Source organism: Pavona decussata, unplaced genomic scaffold (assembly GCF_977016875.1).
Source record: "Pavona decussata unplaced genomic scaffold, jaPavDecu1.1 SCAFFOLD_223, whole genome shotgun sequence".
NCBI lineage: Eukaryota > Metazoa > Cnidaria > Anthozoa > Scleractinia > Agariciidae > Pavona > Pavona decussata.
The window spans coordinates 107,703-127,755 of NW_028145628.1; the positions used below are offsets into that span (position 1 = coordinate 107,703).

At 37.8% G+C, this 20,053-nt stretch overlaps 1 protein-coding gene across 2 annotated transcripts in view; it reads right to left on the reverse strand.

Annotated features, from left to right (window-relative positions):
* LOC146458979 (mediator of RNA polymerase II transcription subunit 20-like) overlaps positions 1-20,053 on the reverse strand; it is a 163,822-nt gene that overhangs the window by 89,370 nt on the left and 54,399 nt on the right. The window lies entirely within an intron of this gene.

Sequence of the window (20,053 nt, forward strand, 5' to 3'; positions counted from 1 at the left end):
CTTAATGTTGTAATGTAAAGAAAATTCCATAGCTTTATCAATAAATAAACTAGGGAATTGTCTACGCTAGCTATATTCAAAATCGACATTTAAATTTCAGAACTCCATTCAAATGTCAAAAGTACCGGTCACCCGTGACGAAAGTTGACTGTTAAACCGTTAGTATTATGGTTTTTTGAGTTGACTGCAAGTAACGTCACTTCACATTTTACAACTCAGTCTATTGCACTCGATTTGGCTAAAGATGAGATCATTATTCATCCTTTACTAACTACCAAGGAATATTTTTCATGATAAAGAGCTGAGTACAATTTGTCAAAACTAATTGGATGTGACTTCCACGAAAGCTAACCGGAAATTGACACAATTTAACAATATGGTGATTTAAAAACACGAAGCAGACCAGACTCGTTCCCAGTTCCTACTTATTCTTCGACCTTCCCTAGATGCAACGCGTTCTCAGCAAATTTTTCTCAGAAGCGACTGGGAACAAGTCTTACATTTCACACATTTCCGTCAAAAATAAAGTTTGTAAGTTTTTGCCTCATTCACAAAAAAGGTTATTGTTTCCAAAACAACAATCCAGAAGAGAAGGTGCCGCACGTTTTAAAAATGTTTATCAATGCATCTGAAATCGGTTAATTTTTTACCTCGCTCTCCACTGTGATACTATAACATGCTGTTCAATTAAATCAAATAATTGTAAATTCAGGAAAGTGGACAAGTGCTTTCTCAAATGCTGTCTAGTTCAACACTAATTTTTGCGGTGAAGACTCGATAGCATCAAGTGTTGTGTCAAACATGCATCACGACTAAGTTGTCCGTTTCCCTAAATTTTTCAAATGTCGTATCATTTCAAACTAACCCCATTAGAAAAAAGGAAAATGGGCTGATGTTTTTGAAGTACTTGTTTTTCTCTTGTAGTTTCTTTCAAAGGAAAGCTATGCTGTACTGCTGCTTATGTTGCGCCAGGTTTCGAGTTTGCGGATTAAATCTTAAGGTATGGCTATTCACTAAATGAAAGCCTGTTCCTTGCCTCCGTGGTACATGGAGCGACGGCAAAAAGAAAAAAATCGTGGAGACTTAGTAAGGAAGTAGGCGGTAACATACACACTTACCTACATACAAGCTACGTGTCCTTCAACACGGTAAAACCGTTAGTAAATACACAATAAGTATACAGTGTACTAATTTCTACAACGTCAGAATAATAATAACATATGCAGATCTCCAAGGTTGCCGTGTGAGACCCTGTTTGACCAATGATATAAAATCGGTCTATTTCCTTGTAATGCGCCCAAGTGAGTCTATTTTGCGCTGGTTCTCGGGCAAGCTGTTCCATAAAAATGACCTGCTTTAGCTAAAGCTTCGTTTTGTGTAAGTTGTAGGCGGTTTGGGTAAGTTCAATTAGGGTATATTGCGTGCTGCATTGTACAGGCTTAGCAGTTGTCACTATCGGTCTTGGAGTCTGCAACCAAAAACTAGGTTTCCGGAATCAATCCGACGTACCTAGTATTTACCGATCTTTGGAATGTTTAGTGACGTCATTGTCGATGTGACTTGTAGAAAGATTGGACCCTGGGAACGAGATTGATGCCCAGGTTATAAACAGTAGAAAACACCTTATCTGTTCAGTTTGTGTGTTTAATTTTAGTCAGTCACTCAACACTTGGCAAAATTTCACAAAACTAGTTAACAGAAGGCACTAGCTAGGATTATATTGAATTTAAAAGGTCAAATAGTCTAGTCTCTTAAAAAAAAATTCTGTGACAACGAAGTGTATTGTTCGTGACTTTCTTCGCTAAGGGCTAAACTGACCAAGTGCACAATATTTTGGGATCATGAATTTCCAATTAGCTATTCTTATTCGGGTTCAAAAATTCCCAATTGGCCTCTTCCCACTAATCCCAAAACCTTCCCAGATGGACACAATTCCTTTTCTTCTGAAGAAATTACATGCATTCTTTTCTGTTTATTTCGAAAAAACAGAGTAAACGTCCCTGCCAGAACCACTGTTCCATTGTATCTATTCCGCGTTTAGCCCACAATAGCTTTGTTCGTCCTCTACACGTTCATAGTCAGTATTTACCTTTTGTGTATACCAAATATTCAATAGTTTTGTCGCCCAAAAACGAGACTTTAATTTTGGAGTTAAATTAATTTGGTTGGTTGTTTATAAATTGTCTAAAATTCCAGTAGCTCAGCGTAACTAGGCCTGTAATAAAATGAACTCTAATTTTTTCCAAATTGGCTTCGATCGGTGAATCAATTTATCCAAGTGAAACTGAAATTTTGAAGAAAAAAATTATTTTTCAGTTTTTCGTTTTCAGCGGCGTCTCTTCTTGGTATCCCGCAGAGAACAACACTGCTTTAAATACTTGTCACAATTTACATTTTGTCCACAATTTACCTAGCTTGATAATGGTGTCATGATGACACCGAAATGTCGGTTTTTATCGTTCTTTTTTGCTTGTCTATATCTTAAGAAAGGAAGGAAAGTATATCATTGAATAATCAATTTTCACTGAATATTTAACGTGTTCGTGTATATATTCCACCCAAAAATATCTCAAGAAATATTCAGTAGATTCCTTGATGAGGCATCTACATTCGCATGTCATTATTATAATGCTGCTTTGTTATTCGACAAAAAGGGCGGTAGATTTTCTTTACCGGAAAGCCAGAAAGAAAGAAAGAAAGAAAGAAAGAAAGAAGGAAAGAAAATACGCATTAGTGGTAAAATGAAGTACAACAACTTAACCCCCGCTTTCTACTTAATCGAGCTATTTCGCAGTTTGTTAGATAACATTTCGTTATCTTTCCTAATTAACAAACGGAAAACGTGCAGTTTCAAGCTGCTGATCAGGACACATTGTGTTTATCAACAAAATTTTGTTCTATATCTTAACCCCCTGCCATTTGCGCATTTGTTCTTACCCTCTTCCGAAATATTATCGTCTTATCGTAAGACACGAGTGTTTGGAAAAAAGAGGCGCAGCCGAGGTGTTTGAAATTCGGATGACACACTGTTTTCCAGTGTTTGATAGCTTCTCAAACCATTAATAATTCTTGGGGAAATACAAAGTAAAAATACTCCTTGTCGGAAGGGATTCACTTTGTCTTTGCTCTAATAAAAGACCCACAAAGGATTATTTTTCGTTCAATCCTAAACTGCCTCAGTTACATCTACCTGTATCGTTCGTTCTCAAGATTAGTCACTTTGCAAGCTTTTAATTTTAAGATAAAATGGCATTTCTCTTTCCAACACAACAAAACATGTGTTCAAAATTTGGTTGGTTGTTTATAAATTGTCTAAAATTCCAGTAGCTCAGCGTAACTAGGCCGTTAATAAAATTAACTCAATATTTTCTAAATTGGCTACAATCGGTGGATCAATTTTTCCAAGTAAACCCGTAATTTTGCAAAAGAAAAACAAATTATTTTTCAGTTTTTTGTTTTCCAGCGGCGTCTCTTCTTGGTTTTTAGAGAACAACACTTCTTTAAATACTTGAGACAATTTAGATTTTGTCCACATTTTACCTAGCTTGATAATGATGTCATGATGACACCGAAACGTCGGTTTCTATTTTTCGTTTTTGCTTGTCTTTGTCTTAAGAAAGGAAGGAAAGTATAACATTGAATAATCAATTTTCACTGAATATTTAACGTGTTCGTGTATGTATTCCACCCTAAAATATCTCAAGAAATATTCAGTAGATTCCTTGATGAGGCATCTACATTCGCATGTCATTATTATAATGATGCTTCGTTATTCGACAAAAAGGACGGTAGATTTTCTTTACCGGAAAGCCAGAAAGAAAGAAAGAAAGAAAATACGCATTAGTGGAGAAATGAAGCACAACAACTTAACCTCCGCTTTCTACTTAATCGAACTATTTCGCAGTTTGTTAGATAACATTTCGTTATCTTTCCTAATTAACAAGCGGAAAACGTGCAGTTTCAAGCTACTGATCAGGACACATTGTGTTTATAACATTATTAATATTAGTAATGAATAAAGAATCGAGAAAATTGTGTTCTATATCCTAACCCCCGCCATTTGGGCATTTGTTCTTACCCTGACGAAAGCTTATCGTCTTATCGTACGATATGAGCGTCCGGTAACTGAACGAGTGAATATTCACGTAAAATATCATGAAACACGAAGAAGATTGTTTCATTCGATTTCCAAACACCGAGAAGTGCTTAGGAAAAACGAAACGCAGCCGAGGTGTTTGAAATTCGGATGACACACTCTTTTCCAGTGTTTGGTAGCTTCTTGGAGAAATAAAAAGCAAAAATACTACTTGTCGGAAGGGATTACCTGTGTCTTCGCTCTAACAAAAGACCCACAAAGAGTTAATTTTCGTTCAATTCTAAAATGCCTCAGTTACATCTACCTGTGTCGTTCGTTCTCAAGATTATTCACCTTGCAAGCTTTTTAATTTTAAGACAAAATGGCATTTTTCTTTCCAATAGGAGAAAACATGTGTTCGTATATTCCACCCAAAAATACCTCAAGAAATATTCAGGCAATTCTTTGAGGCTTTAATTTCCTACTTTCTCATGCTTTTAATATGCCTCGTTATTCGACAAAAGGGCGGAAAACGTTCTTTATCGGTAAAGTCAGAAAGAAAGAACCAAAGAAAGAGGGCAAGAAATTACGCATTAGTGGTATATTATTATTAAGAACAACAACTTATCTCCCGGCTTCTCAATTAACCTAAGTACTGTTCCGCGTTAAGTTTATCTTTTGATATCTTTCCAAAATAATCAGCGAAAAACGTCCTTAAAAGCCACTAATCGACAAGTTTTGTTTGTAATAATATCGGTGATGAGTAAAGAATCGGCAAAAGTTATGGTCTATCTCTTAACTTCCTGGCATTTGTTCTTACCATCATCCGAAAACTGTCACAATAAATAAGCGTCCGATAACTGACCCTGTCTATATTCACTATTGAAATAATACGCTTTTCCTAAGAAAATAAAAGGCCTGCACATCAATTATTTTTCATTCATTTCCAAACTGCCTCAGATACATCTGCCTGTGTCGTTCATTCTTACGTTTCGTCAGTTTGCAAACTTTTCAAGATAAGATGGCATTTTTTCCCACCAACAGGACTTCAGACCCCGACGAAGAAGAATGCCTCTTTCTTCATGGATTTGTCTGGCGCAAAAGTTACTTGACAGACGATACGAGGAGAAATTTAGCTGCTCTAACAAGTGTCGTTTCGACAGCTATTCTTCCGACCATCCTGCTAAATGCCTTGGTTATAATAGCTGTGGCTACAAGACACCGACTGCGAACACCTTCCAATATCCTTCTCGCTAGCATGGCAGGAACAGATCTTTTCACTGGACTCATAGTGCAACCCATAGTTGTCGCGGTTCATTTGAAGAGAATCCTTGGTGATGGCCCGTTGTGACGAACAACTGTGACGAACAACTCGTCACAGGTGTTAATTCGTTTAGTCACCTCGTTTTAATAGGTATCGATCGCTTTATCGCTGTCAAAAAGCCCTTGAGATATCAAATCATCGTAACAAGACAGAGGGTGAAAATTGGTGTGATTTTGGCTTGGGCCTTTACATTTTGTTTTAGAATCCCAGATTTTATTTTGTTTGGAATAAGCAGTAAACAAGACGCGTACTTTTATAAGAAAATACTTAGCGTAATATTCAGTATTATCGGCATGCTTTACATTGTTGTTATAGCCTATATGTATGGTTATATCTATTCCGAGTCAAGGCGTCAGAAAAAACGCTTAAAAAGCGAACAACTAACACAAGAAGAAGCCAGAAAAGTGAAAAAAGACAACAAAGCAACTATCTCCGTTACAATCATCCTGGGTGTGATACTTTTGACTTATTTACCAGCAATAATATGGACGGCAGTAATAGCTTCTTCAAGTGACACGATAGAAGTGCGCGTTATGGCCATTGTATTTGGTTGGAGCGATACTCTTGCTATGTTAGGCTCTCTTACCAATCCGCTGACTTACTGTTGGCGTTTTGAGAAGCTCCGCCACGCTTACCTCGAGATGTTACGTTTAAGAGATCCAGAAAACCGCCCATCAGAAATAGAAATGGCTGTCATACGACGACATCGGCCTGAAGTTCCGCCTTCTACTTCTGCGGCGTTTTCATTTCCGGCTGTCAGACAAGACCCGGTTTTGCTGTCATTCCGTCATTTAAACGCTGAAGACGGAATAGTTCTAGTCGAGGAAAACAATCCGCTTTAACGTGCACACCTTACAATTTATTTCAGATTTTATTTATTTGTATCAATATTTATGCAAGGACACCTTATTTGGCATATATGTAATACAATACTATACAATACTTTATTGACACTCCCCATAGGGGTTTTTCCAGTGACAATATGTATAGATTGAAAGAGTCAAGAGTCATGCTGTTGAATTAAAAGAAAGATGAGTGCTCAGTGAACTGTTTTTATTGATTTTGTATAAACTCAGCGAAGTGGGCGGGTAATGGTCTCCAAAAAGAAAAATCCAATGTATTATTATATAATTTCGAGACGCGTGGCTGTTTCTATTCTTCTGAGCCATGTTTGGAGCCCCTCCCACCAATCAAGACATCCCACCCCTACCCTACCCCTCTAAAACAAACAACGAGCAAAAAAAAAAGACTTATTTTGAGAAATCGGATGGATTTAGATTAATCCACAACTAGAGAAAATATTGTCCACAATATTCTTCGAGTAAGAAGTCTTCTCAACCCGTTAAGTTCGACTCGTACGAGTCGTACGACTTGTGAAATTGCATCTTATTACAGACGCTTAGAGTTTTACTGCAGCCGGCTGCGAGCAGAAGGTTTCTTTTAACTTCGTGCGAGTCGTACCAGTAGCGCAAGTGGTGAAATTGTATTACCAGTTGACAAGGCCATTCCATTTTCACTACTTAAGGTCATTCTCCTAAAATAGAACACACACTCAAATTTTTTCCAAATTTTCCCCAAGTGTGGTTTACTATTATGTAAACTGCAAAATGAAGTAAAAAGAGGGGGCCACCATGCTTGTTTTTCAAGAACAAAGCACTGAAATATCGTAATTTCTGCATATTTGGATAAAAAGGACTATAATAAAGCATTTGCCAAAAACAGGAATTATTTTCTGAAGAGAACAGTTAACGGCTCATTTCATAGACTTTTTTCCCTGCTCATAAATCATTTTCAATGTGAAATCTGTTTGAAAACTATTCCTAACCAGTACTACTGAGATATTCAACAAAATAATCTAATTCGTTACCTCTGAAGGTAGGCCAAAATGTCTATTGGCTAGATATTAGGTGCAAAATTTGATATTTCTAACACTAAGATTTTCCTGAAATTTTCACGGTAGTTGGTAAACGATATTGTGCTTAAAAATCTGAAAAGTGAAAATAGGTTCACCGGGTTGGTTTTGAAGATATTTCACAAGGTAGTGGTAAATCGAGCTTCCAAACTGGTTTCTCCGCGAAGGGACTGGGGCGAGTCTTATGAAAACACCTTAATTTCCGCGCAAAGTGCAAATTAAGAATTTTGTTGTTAGATGCAAGTCAGATTGAGTGATACTCAGTAGTTAGCTAGAAATGAGCGTATTTTTTTTTTATTTTGCCATTGTGCGCAGTAGTGTTGCAAACTGCAAAAGATTGGAATCATTATGACCTTAATAGCGAGCGAACGAACAAGCGGGCAAGTAAACGGATAGCCGAATCACCGAGTTAACGAACAAACGGTTCACAGAGCGGTCATCGGTAAAACGAAAGAACAAAAAACCAAGTGAACGAACTGGCGAAACCAGATGAACAGCTGAACGACCAAGTGGGCAGTTCTTTTGTTTGCAGCCATAAACGTCGATTTTCTGACACTTTAATACAAACTTAGAAGCGTATATCCTTTCGGAATGAGTGAGAAACGAGGTGGCTTCTTCGTTATCTAATACAGCTTTTAATTAATTAAATTTAATAGTTTATCACAGGTTTATGCTTATGTTTATAATCATGAAATGCATTGAAAACCGGGCAAACTAAGGAACAGCTGAACAAAGCAGAAACGCATATGAACGCACAAACGGAACACAGAGCACCCGAGCAAACCCGATGAGAAAACGGATAGCCGAATGAGCGAGTTAACGAGCAAACGGACCAGGCCCACAATAGCTTTGATCGTCCTCAACACCTTCATAGTCAGTATGTAGCTTTTGTGTACCAAATAATGAATGAATTTTGTCGCCCAAATACGAGACTTTTATTTTGGAGTTAAATTAATTTGGTTGGTTGTTTATAAATTGTCTAAAATTCCAATAGCTCAGCCTAACTAGGCCTGTAATAAAATGAACTCTAATTTTTTCTAAATTGGCTTCAATCGGTGGATCAATTTATCCAAGTGAAACTGAAATTTTGAAGAAAAAAATTATTTTTCAGTTTTTCGTTTTCAGCGGCGTCTCTTCTTGGTTAATTCCGCAGAGAACAACACTACTTTAAATACTTGTCACAATTTACATTTTGTCCACAAGTTACCTAGCTTGATAATGGTGTCATGATGACACCGAAATACTTGTCTATGTGTTAAGAAAGGAAGGAAAGTATATCATTGAATAATCAATTTTTACTAAATATTTATTCCGTGTTCGTGCATGTATTCCACCTTAAAATGTCTCAAGAAATATTCAGTAGATTCCTTGATGAGGCATCTACATTTGCATGTCATTATTATAATAATGCTTCGTTATTCGACAAAAAGGGCGGTAGATTTTCTTTACCGGAAAGCCAGAAAGAAAGAAAGATAGAAAGAAAGAAAGAAAGAAAGAAAGAAAGAAAGAAAGAAAGAAAGAAAATACGCAGTGGTGGAAAAATGAAGCACAACAACTTAACCTCCGCTTTCTACTTAATCGAACTATTTCGTGTTTGCTCAGTAAGATTTCGTTATCTTTCCTAATTACCAGCGGAAAACTTACAGTTTCAAGTCACTGATCAGAACACATTGTGTTTATAACATCATTAGTGATGACTAATGAATCGAGAAAATTGTGCTCTATATCTTAACTCCCTGTCATTTAGGCATTTGTTCTTACCCTCCTCCCAAAGCTTATTATCTTATCGCACGATACGAGCGTCCGGTAACTGAACGAGTGAATATTCACGCAATATGTCATGAAACGCGAGGAAGATTGTTTCATCCGATTTCCAAACACTGAGAAGTGTTTGGGAAAAACGAAGCGCAGCCGAGGTGTTTGAAATTCGGATGACACACTCTTTTCGAGTGTTTGATAGCTTCTCAAACCATTATAATAATTCTTGGAGAAATACAAAGCAAAAATCCTCCTTGTCGGAAGTGATTCACTTTGTCTTCGCTGATAAAACACCAATAAAGCGTTATTTTTCGTTCAATTCTAAACTGCCTCATCACTTTGCAAGCTTTTAATTTTCTTCCCAACAGGACAAAACATGTGTTCGTATATTCCACCCAAAAATACCTCAAGAAATATTCAGGCAATTCTTTGAGGCTTTAATTTCCTACTTTCTCAAGCTATTAAAATGTCTCGTTATTCGACAAAAGGGCAGAAAATGTTCGTTTTCGGTAAAGCTAGAGAGAAAGAAAGAAACAAACAAACAAACAAACAAACCAAGATATTATGCATTAGTGGTATATATTATTAACAACAACAACAACTTACCTCCCGGCTTCCCACTTAACCTAAGTACTGTTTCGCGTTAAGTTTATCTTTTGATATCTTTCCAAAATAATCAGCGAAAAACGTCGTTAAAAGCCACTAAACGACAAGTTTTGTTTATAATAATATCGGTGATGAGTAAAGAATCGACAAAAATTATGGTGCATCTCTTAACTTCCTGGCATTTGTTCCTACCATCATCCGAAGCTTATCGCAACAAAAAGCGTCCGATAACTGAACCTGTCTATATTCACTATTGAAATATTACGCTTTTCTTCGCTGAAAATAAAAGGTCTCCACATCATTATTTTTCATTCAATTCCAAACTGCCTCAGATACGTCTGCCTGTGTCGTTCATTCTTACGTTTCGTCAGTTTGCAAACTTCCCAAAATAAGATGGCATTTTTTCCCTCCAACAGGACTTCAGACCTTGACGAAGAAGAATGCCCCTTTCTTTATGGATCAGTCTGGCGCAAAACTTACTTGACGGATGATACGCGGAGAAATCTAGTTGCTCTAACAAGTGTTATTTCGACAGCTATTCTTCCGACCATCCTGCTAAATGCCTTGGTTATAATAGCTGTGGCTACAAGACACCGACTGCGAACACCTTCCAATATCCTTCTCGCTAGCATGGCAGGAACAGATCTTTTCACTGGACTCATAGTGCAACCCATAGTTGTCGCGGTTCATGTCAAGAGAATCCTTAGTGATGGCCCGTTTTGTATCTTGGAAACAGTTTACGAACAGCTCGTCTTAGTATCAGGTATTACTTCGTTTAGTCACCTCGTTTTAATAGGTGTCGATCGCTTTATTGCTGTCAAAAAGCCATTGAGATATCAAATCATCGTAACAAGACAGAAGGTAACATTGGGTGTAATTTTGGCTTGGGCCTTTACACTTTGTTTTAGAATCCCAGAGCTTATTTTGTTTGGAATAGGCAGTAAACAAGGCATGAACTTTTATAACAAAATACTGGGCGTAATATCCAGTATTTTCGGCACGCTTTACATTGTTGTTATAGCTTACATGTATAGTTATATTTATTCAGAGTCAAGGCGTCAGAAAAAACGGTTAAATAGCGAACAACTAACAGAAGAACAAGCCAGAAAAGGGAAAAAAGACAACAAGGCAACTAACACCGTTACAATCATCCTGGGTGTGTTACTTTTGACTTATTTACCTTCAATAATATGGACGGCAGTGACAGCTTCTTCAAGTTACTCGTTAAAACCGCGTTCTATGGCCATTGTATGGGGTTGGACAGATACTCTTGCTATGTTAAGTTCTCTTTCCAATCCACTGATTTACTGTTGGCGTTTCAAGAAGCTCCGCCGCGCTTTCCTCGAGATGTTACGTTTAAGAGATCCAGAAAACCGCCCACCGGAAATAGAAATGGCTGTCATACGAAGACATTGGCCTGAAGTTCCGCTTTCTACTGCTGAGGCGTTTTCATTGCCGGCTGTCAGACAAGATCCGGTTTTGCTGTCATTCCGTCATTTAAACGCCGAAGAAATAGTTCCAATCGAGGAAAGCAATCCGCTATAACGAGCACACCTTGTAATTTATTTCAGGTTTTATTTATTTGTATCAATATTTATGCAAGGACACCTTGTTTGGCATATATGCAATACAATACGATACAATACAATACAATACAATACAATACTTTGTTGACACTCCCCATAGGGTTTTTTCCAGTGACAATATGGAAAGTTAGAAAAGAGTCAAGAGTATTGCTGTTGAATTAAAAAAAAGATGAGTGCTCAGTGAACTGTTTTTATTGATTTTTTATAAACTCAGCAAAGTTGGCGGGTAACGGTTTCCAAAGAGAAAAAACTTTATGTATGATTATAAAAATTCGAGGCACGTGGCTGTTTTCACTCTACTTAGCCATTTTTGTACCCCTTTCCACCAATCCTACCATCCCACCCACACGTTAACTCCCTTCCCCCCCCCCCCCATAAAACAACAACAACAACTTCAAAACACCAACAAGCCAAAAAAAAAGAAATTGAGAAATCGGACAGATTTAGATTAATCCACAAATAGGAAAAATGTTGTCTACAACATTCTTCGACCAGAAGACTGTAGATAACTATTCAAACATTTGGTTCACCGTATTTTTATGATTGTGGGATATTTTCTTTTACCTATAATTCTATTTGGCGTTTTCTAACGGTTACATCTTGTTTATTTTAGAAAACAACCCAATTACACTACCTGCAACTTTGAACCGCTAAAAGCTTTCGTATGAATTCCCAGGCATTACGTACAAACACAGCCATATAGTTTGTTTAGGAGATAGCAAGAGCAACAATAATAATGATCACTATAAACAGGAAGTTATATGACTGTTCTAACCTTGGGCGGTTTCATACGACATACAAACGTTTTGTTGGCCCCTCGTATCAGTTTCTACTTGCTGTCGAACATGGGACGTACATTTGCACGCATTATTTGCTTGGTCGCCATCCAAGGCTCTTGAACTCATCTCTTTGAAGAGGGGAATTAGTGGTTGTAAAAAATCTCCCCCTTAACCATATAAACGCCACAACGGCTTTCTGGTCTTATAAATGAAAAGATAAACGGCATTTCAGTTACTGAAATAGCATCCAAAGGAGCATTTCAATTCAGTCCAGTCTCGAGTGCAATCACGGTAATCTGACTGAAACTGATTTGAGTATGCAGTGAACAAACCTCGTCCCCAGGTTTTTCGCGATCTTCAAAATGGCGGTACAGAGAAGACCCTGGAACACGCCTTAAAAATTCTCCACGAACCCTGGATTAACTTGTGACGACACAGTTGACTTTTGGACGGCTTCGCTAAACTTTTTACAGCAAAAAATATAACTGCTTCCCTATCTTTTAACGGAAAAAGGGTAGCGAGGAGTAGCGAAAGTCCAATCAAGTGTATCACGTGACAAAATACTCCCCGATTCGAGGAGTATTTTTTTTAAGCGTGTTCTAGGGTCTCTCGATATCTGTACCGCCATTTTGAATATGGCTAAGACCCTGGGCACGAGGTTGGCAGTGAACCGACACCTGCAGTTATCACAAGCCAGACTGTCACGCAATCATCTATCCTGGTCGTGTACGGTTAAAGTCGGGTTAAAAACTTTAGCATTATTGTTTCTTGAATTGACTGCAAGTAACGTCACTTCACATTTTACAACAGCCTATTGCACTCGATCAGGCTGAAGATGAGATCATTATTTATGCCTTACTAACTACCAGGAAATACTTTTCGTGATATAGAGCTGAGTACAATTTGTCAAAACTAATTCGTTGCGACTTCCACAGAAGCTAACCAGAAATTGACACAATTTAACAATATCGTGATTTAAAAACACGAAGCGCTGAAGGGTATTTGACCAGACTCATTCCAAGTTCCTACTTATTCTTCGACCTTCCCTAGATGCAATGCGTTCTCAGCAAATTCTTCTCAGAAGCGACTAGGAACAAGTCTCACATTTCACACATTTCAGTCAAAAATGAAGTTTGTAAGTTTTTGCCTCATTCACATGAAAAGGTTATTGTTTCCAGAAAAGAAGGTGCGGCAGGTTTTAAAAATGTTTATCAATGCATCTGAAATTGGTTCATTTTTTTACCTCGCACTCCACTGTGATACTATAACATGCTGTTCAATTAAGTCCAATAATTGTAAATTCAGGAAAGTGGACAAGTGCTTTGTCAAATGCTGTCTAGTTCAACACTAATTTTTGCGGTGAAGACTCGATAGCACCAAGTGATGTGTCAAACATGCATCACGAATAAATTGCCTGTTTCCCTAAATTTTTCAAATGTCGTATCATTTCAAGCTAGCCCCATTTTGTGTAAGTTGTAGGCGGTTTGGGTAAGTTCAATTAGGATATATTGCGTGCTGCATTGTACAGGCTTAGCAGTTGTCACTATCGGTCTTGGAGTCTGCAACCAAAAACTAGGTTTTCACTAGACTGTTCACAGTCCCCCTATTTTTCCGTGGGATATCTCGAGACCGCTATGCTTTGATGGAGCTGCCGCCATCTTGGTTTGTAAAAGCGAGCGCGATCTGGGGAGAGTGTCTAAACTACCGAGGGGAGGGGAGCGGAGTTGGGTTCCCATCCCCCACTATACTTACACCCACTCCCGCTCCCCTTGGTAGATTAGACACTCTCCCCAGATCGCGCTTGCTTTTACAAACCAAGATGGCGGCGGTTACTTCGAAGCGTACCGGTCTCAAGAATACCGCGGAAAAATAGGGGGACTGTGAACAGTCTAGGTTTTCACATCAATCAGACTGGTTTAGTATTTACCGATCTTTGGAATGTTTAGTGACGTCAAGACATTGTCCATGTAACGTGTAGGGAGAGAGGACCCTAGGAACGAGATTGATGCCCAGGTTATAAACAGTGGAAAACACCTTATCTGTTGTTTGTGTGTTTAATTTTAGTCAGTCACCGAAGACGTGGCAAAATTTCCCAAAACTAGTTAACAGAAGGCATTAGCTAGGATTATATTGCATTTAAAAGGTAAAATAGTCTAGTCTCTTAAAAAAATTTTCTGCGACAACGAAATGTATTGTTTGTGATTTTCCTCGCCAAACGCTAAACTGACCAAATGCAGAATATTTTGGGATACTGAATTTTCAATTAGCTATTCTTATTCGGGTTTAAAAATTCCCAATTTGCCTGTTCCCACTAATCCCAAAACCTTCCCAGATGGACGCAATTCCTTTTCATCTGAAGAATTTACATGCTTTTTTTCTGTTCATTTCGTAAACAGAATAAACGTCCCAAAACAACTATTCCTTCTATTCTTGGTTTTCACATGACGTCATAAAAAAACTGAAATTCATATCTAAACACAATTTTGGGTTTTTATCTTCATCACATATAAGAAAATCTAAATTTCCATCGGCTTGCTTGTTTTCAGCAGGATAGCATTTTTTGGTTTGAAAATAGATCAGTTTGAATTTTATATTTTTGCGCAGTGCGTGACAGAAGGGTTGCTGCTCTAAACATGTCACGTACATGAAAACATCGATTCGCCCCCTTTTTTTAGGTCTGATCAGCTAACATGTAATAGAAGCGTTAATGTCAATGTGTGAAAGTTCAGCAGAGAGAAGAAAGGCTTTGAAATAGCCAAGGTAAACTCCAGATGTTTTTGCTGGTTTCCGGCCGCCATGTTGGTGCCCATCAGACGGGGCACCAACATGGCGTCCCATACTAAACTCTGTAATTTTCCGTGGTACATTTTCTCGAATAACTAGATTAGGAGATATTGCACAGCCCTGTGGCTTTCACATGTTGTTTATGTATCACTCTTCTACAACATATCAATTTCTTGACTTTATCTATTGAATGGTTGAGGATTTATTTTTTCACTTGCGTGACGATGTGTGAGGTGAAAACCACCTATTCCGTGTTTAGCCCACAATAGCTTTGTTCCTCCTCTACACACTCATAGCCAGTATGTATAGCTTTTGTGTTTACCGAATACTCAATGAATTTTTTCGCCCAAATACGAGACTTTTATTTTGGAGTTAAATTGAGTTGGTTAGTTGTTTATAAATTGTCTAAAATTCCAGTAGCTCAGCCTAACCAGGCCTTTAATAAAATAAACTCAATTTATCCAAGTAAAACTGAAATTTTGCGGAAGAAAAACAAATTATTATTCAGTTTTTCATTTTCCAGCGGCGTCTCTTCTTGGTATGTAGAGAACAACACTGCTTTAAATACTTGTGACAATTTACATTTTGTCCACAAGTTACCTAGCTTGATAATGGCGTCATGATGACACCGAAACGTCCGTTTTTATCGGTTTTTTTTTTTGGCTTGTCTATGTCTTAACAAACCGTTATTGATAAGAAATCGGGAGAAGGAAAGTATATAATTGACCAATCAATTTTCACTTAATATTTAACTTGTTCTTGTATTCCACCCCAAAATACCTCAAGAAATATTCAGTACATTTCTTGAGGCATCTTTATTCGCATTTTATTATTAATAGTGCTTCGTTATTCGACAAAAACGGCAGTAGATTTTCTTTACAGGAAAGCCAGAAAGAAAGAAAGAAAATACGCATTAGTGGTAAAATGAAGTACAACAACTAAACCTCCGCTTTCTACTTAATCGAACTATTTCGTGTTTGCTAGTAAGATTTCGTTATCTTTCCTAATTAACCAGCGGAAAACGTGCAGTCAGCTCAAGCAACTGATCAGACGCATTGTGTTTATAACATCATTAGTGATGTATAAAGAATAGAGAAAATTGTGCTCTTTATATCTTAACTCCCTGCCATTTAGGCATTTGCTCTTACCCTCTTCTGAAAGCTTATCGCTTTATCGTAAGACATAAGCGTCCGGTAACAGAACGAGTCTATATTCCATAATATATCACGAAATACGAGGAAGAGTGTTTCATCCAATTCCAAACACCAAGAAGTGTTTGCCGGGAAAAACGAAACGCAGCCGAGGTGTTTGAAATTGGGATGACACATTATTTTCCAGTGCATGTTTGATAGCTTCTCAAACCATTAATAATTCTTGGAGAAATACACAACAAAAATACTTCTTGTCGGAAGGGATTACCTTGTTTGTCTTCGCTCTAATAAAAGACCCACAAAGCGTTATTTTTCGTTCAATTCTAAACGTACTGCCTCAGTTACATCTACCTGTGTCGTTCGTTCTCAAGATTAGTCACTTTGCAAGCTTTTAATTTCAAGATAAAATGGCATTTTTCTTTCCAACAAGACAAAACATGTGTTCGTATATTCCACCCAAAAATACCTCAAGAAATATTCAGGCAATTCTTTGAGGTTTAATGTCCATCTTTCTCATGCTGTTTAAGTGCCTCGTTATTCGACAAAAGAGCGGAAAACGTTCGTTCTCGGTAAAGCTAGAAAGAAAGAAAGAAACAAACAAACAAACAAACAAACAAACCAAAAAATTATGCATTAGTGGTATATATTATCAAGAACAACAACTTACCTCCCGGCTTCTCACTTAACCTAAGTACTGTTTCGCGTTGAGTTTATCTTTTGATAATATCTTTTAAATAATCAGCGAAAAACTTCGTTAAAAGCCTCTAATCGACAAGTTTTGTTTGTAATAATATCGGTGATGAGTAAAGAATCGACAAAAATTATGGTCTTTTTCTTAACTTCCTGGCATTTGTTCTTACCATCATCCGAAGCTTAACGCAACAAAAAGCGTCCGATAACTGAACCTGTCTATATTCACTATTACAATAATACACTTTTCCTAAGAAAATAAAAGGGCACGTACATCAGTTATTTTTCATTCAATTCCAAACTGCCTCAGTGACATTTACGCGTGTCGCTCGTTCTCACACATAGTCAGTTTCCAATCTTTGCAAGATAAAATGGCTTTTTTTCCCTCCAACAGGACTTCAGACCCCGACGAAGAGGAATGTCCCTTTCTTTATGGATCAGTCTGGCGCAAAACTTACTTGACGGATGATACGCGGAGAAATCTCGTTGCTCTAACAAGTGTAATTTCGACAGCTATTCTTCCGACCATTCTGCTAAATGCCTTGGTAATAATAGCTGTGGCTACAAGACGCCGACTGCGAACACCTTCGAATATCCTTCTCGCTAGCATGGCAGGAACAGATCTTTTCACTGGACTCATAGTGCAACCCATAGCAGTCGCGGTTCATGTCAAGAGAATCCTTAGTGATGGCCCGTTTTGTATCTTGGAAACAGTTTACGAACAGCTCGTCTTAGTATCTGGTATTACTTCGTTTAGTCACCTCGTTTTAATAGGTGTCGATCGCTTTATTGCTGTGAAAAAGCCCTTGAGATATCAAATCATCGTAACAAGACGTAAGGTAACATTTGGTGTGATTTTGGCTTGGGCCTTTACACTTTGTTTTAGAATCCCAGAGCTTATTTTGTTTGGAATAGGCACTAAACAAGGAATAAACTTTTATAAGAAAATACTGGGCGTAATATCCAGTATTTTCGGCACGCTTTACATTGTTGTTACAGCTTACATGTATGGTTATATTTATTCAGAGTCAAGGCGTCAGAAAAAACGGTTAAATAGCGAACAACTAACGGAAGAACAACCCAGAAAAGTGAAAAAAAGACAACAAGGCAACTAACACCGTTACAATAATCCTGGGAGTGTTACTTTTGACTTATTTACCTTCAATAATATGGACGGCAGTGACAGCTTCTTCAAGTTACTCGTTAAAACCGCGTTCTATAGCCATTGTATGGGGTTGGACAGATACTCTTGCTATGTTAAGTTCTCTTTCCAATCCACTGATTTACTGTTGGCGTTTCAAGAAGCTTAGGCGTGCTTTTCTCGAGATGTTACGTTTAAGAGAGCCAGAAAACCGCCCACCAAAAATAGAAATGGCTGTCATACGACGACACCGGCCTGAAGTTGCTGAGGCGTTTTCATTGCCAGCTGTAAGACAAGACCCGGTTTTGCTGTCATTCCGTCATTTAAACGCCGAAGAAATAGTTCCTGCCGAGGAAAGCAATCCGCTATAACGAGCACACCTTGTAATTTATTTCAGGTTTTATTTATTTGTATCAATATTTTTGCAAGGACACCTTGTTTGGCATATATGCAATACAATACAATACAATACTTAATTGACACTCCCCATAGGGGTTTTTTCCAGTGACAATATGGAAAGTTTGAAAAGAGTCAAAAGTATTGCTGTTGAATTAAAAAAAAAGATGAGTGCTCAGCAAAGTTGGCGGGTAATGGTTTCCAAAGAGAAAAAACTTTATGTATGATTATAAAAATTCGAGGCGCGTGGCTGTTTTCACTCTACTTAGCCATTTTTGTACCCCTTTCCACCAATCCTACCATCCCACCCACACCTTAACTCCCCCCCCCCCCACCCCCATAAAACAACAACAACAACTTCAAAACACCAACAAGCCAAAAAAAAAAAAGAAATTGAGAAATCGGACAGATTTAGATTAATTCACAAATAGAAAAAATGTTGTCTACAACATTCTTCGACCAGAAGACTGTAGATAACTATGCAAACATTTGGTTCACCGTATTTTTATGATTGTGGGATATTTTCTTTTACCTATAATTCTATTTGGCGTTTTCTAACGGTTACATCTTGTTTATTTTAGGAAACAACCCAACAACACTACCTGCAACTTTGAACCGCTAAAAGCTTTTGTATGAATTCCCAGGCATTACATAGAAACACAGCCATATAGTTCGTTAAGGAGTTCTGCGATATAGATTGCGGTTAAATTTTTATTTTCGTTTTCATTTATTTATTTATTTTTTGCGTGTGTGTGTGTTTGGCTGTGTATGATAAATTGATTAATATAAAACGTAAAACAACGGAAATAAGCATGACGGAACCACAACACATTCGTCATAATCAGATAAATCCTCGACAAGTGACATAAATCGTTTCAAAAATAAACAGAGGCGGTTCTTTACTCACGTCTTTTTCCTGCGAGGCGCTGTGAAAGCTTGAAACATGTCAAGTTTAACCAGCCTTCGATTGAGTTGTATACATCTCCCTTAATGGCGGACGACTCGTGTGGAATGGAAACCAGGTTACGTAAATAAACAAGCCTCTTTAATGCCAATGTATTACAAATCTTGTGTTCACTCGGGAACGATAAAAGTCCACGAGCTGCTATGTTGCATCAACGGCTATGCGATGAGAATCGAAGGAAAAAAGTTTGAATTCGAAGATACCATTGTTTGGGTTTTTGTGATGCATTCTTCGGTTGAAATGGTTACAAAAAGGCTGTATTTGCAAATTGGCGCCCAAAAAAAGGCGCGCTTTTTCAGTTTAATGTATTTCTGTGAGTCATTATGCATAAATCGTATCTCGCATAATTATGTCATTCTGCAATTCTTATTTTGCATAATTATGTCATTCCGCACGTCATTCCACATTCCATTCCGCAAACTCATTCCTCCTTTTACCCTCACCGTATTGCCAGGAACCCTATTTCCTTCTACTGTCGACGTCAGACATATTTCAATAGATCTGATCCAATATATCTGGTATGCACTGAAAGACGAGCTGACACAACTGAGGTGACATCAAACCTGATTAGATACAAGCCATCTCCGCTTATTCAAGGCGGTCTAGAAATTGCTATTGAGGTGACTGTGATTTAAAAAAAGAAGACAGAAACGCGATGGACGTTTAGCATAAGAGATAGTAGAAGAAGTGAGGCTGGAGGTAACGATCGTTACATTGACGAATCATTTTAAAATCATGTGTCGACTGACTCTGACGGAGAAGTACAGGTAGATGACATGTAACTTGTCGGAAATAAACGTGACGTAAATTAACGCGAATTTTTGAAATTCGCGTTTATAATGAGATTCATCGTTAAGTTCCTATAATAAGGTATTTTGGGGCTTGGT